The following is a 2,500-nucleotide window of genomic DNA, read 5'->3' as shown; positions in this document are numbered from 1 at the left end:
ATATAGAAGTGATGAAGACTTGTCTTCGTTACTTAGAATAATCGTAAATTGCCATATGAACAGCAAGCATTGAGGACTTGTCTTCTTTGCTTGCTGTATTACAGCAAGTGATGGGGCTTGTCTTCATTGCTTGCTGTAAAATAGTTTCAACTTGTCGTCTTTGTTAGAGACGTATAATATAAAAGCGTTGGTAATGGTTTCAACTTGTCGTCTTTGTTAGAGACGCTATTGATAATAAGTTAATAACTTATAAATAACACACATAACATGAGAAAAAATGGAGATAAACATAAGAACGTATGTGAGTTGTCGATTATGTGGCGTTGGAATACTACGAATTGTACATTCTTCATGATGTACAAGGTTCCAACATTATGTCATGTTTGAGAGGACTAATGCATATGTTCTAATTTATCTTTAGTAGAAAATTTTTGCTGATCAATATTGGAATACTACGATTGTGTAGAGTGTGTGAAAGCATGCTCTATGCAGTTCCGATATTGAGGGCCCCGGGGGAGTTAAGCCCTGCAAAAATTTTTTCATTTTTTTGACTTAGTAAAATAAGTAAAAGGGGGGCTCCCCCCCACTCGCCACACACAAAAAAGCACTTAGAGGAAGAAATAAAATTCGCGGCGTTAGCCGCGAAGATTTTTCGGAATTTTGGTGTTGTGAGATGGCTATGGATGGACTAGTTGAGTGTGGTGTCGATATCATTGAATTTGATGATGTTTTCACTACTAGTAGACTGGCACTTCCATGTCTTGTGGATGTGAAAGACAATCAACTACTTCCCTCGGTGGCTGTAAGTCTATTCCACTTGACTGCTTTGAATGAATGTAAAAGACCGATGGTCGCCTCGAGAGAGGTGGCTGTTGGTCTCATTTCATTTGGGCAAAAACGAAGATAACTATGTTGTGTGTCTATGGATGCATATAAATAGTTGTCGATGAATGATGAACCAAAGTAGTACTTCTATGAGAAATACATTGTATTTTTCTAAGTTGATATTGCTTTGGTTCGATTTTTTATACTTGGGATACCCGGTCCCAAATCGAAGAAAATGTCCAAAAAGCGAAAGATTGACCACATATTACATAGCGAAAGTGGTTGGCGGTATCAAATACTGCTTGAAATTGGTAGCTAAATGTTCAGTCATCACTCTAGTGACTTACCTCAATCAATACAAGAGATTCCTACTGTCCCTATCATTCACAGAAGAATATAGGCAAATTGTTTGAAGATTGTACAAAATACCTTATTTCATTCGTCTAACTGAACGGCGGGACTAAGTGTTGCTACAAAATGATTGCTACACGTCTATTCTACCATTTAGCAAAAAGTTCGAATGGATTCATGACATTCCTACTGTCCCTAGCTTTCACAGATGAAGAATATAAAAGGTAATTTTTGTATGAGAATCATCCAAAACAGCTTATATTCTTCGAATGGGGTTAAACGGCTACTGGAGTATTTTACTTCAGAATGGTTTCAAAATGTCTAGTCATCATTCTAGTGACTTATTTGAACATATCCAAAGAAGAGAAGACCAAAATATAAAAATCTAACCATATCCATCCGCCCTAGTTAATATGGTGATACACCAAATAAACGTAAATTGCCAAAGAAAAATGTCTGAATTGACTAACATAATATCTATTTCGAATAGCTATATTGTAATAAAGTCATATCAGACATAAAAAGAATTTTTGATTTTTTATGAATTTTTTCGCCTTTAATACTGTTGATAAAAATCAAGAAAAAATCATAATAAATTGAAAATTACATGAAAATTGCCAGGAAATGATGCATAATGATCGCTACTTAATGTAGCAACATTATGCCGAACAAATTTTTACAATTTGTTCAATGTACGATTTTTAAGAATTTTTTATGCCATTTTTGGAAAATATTAAAAAAATCGAAAAATATTCATGAAAAATCGAAAAATGCACATAGAAATATAGAAAACGGCTTAAATGATAGCTATTGATCAATGCTATCAACATAAAATGAAATAACTTGGGTAATTTCAATGTGTAATTTTTAAGAAATATTTTTCGTATTTTTCAATAATATTTAGAAAATGGAAAAAAATTCACCAAAAATCGAAAAATGCTCGTAAATTGCCAAAATCTAGGCATAAAAGATCGCTTCTACATTGGGCTCTTTTATGCCAAAAGAATTCCATTAATATTTCCACTTTTCTATTTTTTATGAATTTATTTTGTAGTTTTTCAATATATTAAAAACAATAAAATATTCATAGAAATTCGAAATGGGTAAATATTGTGGATTTTCTTTGATAAAACAATGTAAAATGCCTATCTAAATTATTCCTGAAAATTTCATAGAAATCGGATAATAAATAAATATTTTAGAAATAAAATATGATGAAAATAATATATATTATTCATCGATTTTCTCTATAAATTGCCAGAAAAAATGAAAAAAATTTTAAATGTTGAGAAAAAATTTTTCTTCATTTAAAATAAATTGCCCG

This window comes from Musca domestica, unplaced genomic scaffold, assembly GCF_030504385.1.
Source record: "Musca domestica strain aabys unplaced genomic scaffold, Musca_domestica.polishedcontigs.V.1.1 5, whole genome shotgun sequence".
NCBI lineage: Eukaryota > Metazoa > Arthropoda > Insecta > Diptera > Muscidae > Musca > Musca domestica.
Note: the sequence above shows the minus strand (reverse complement) of the source record.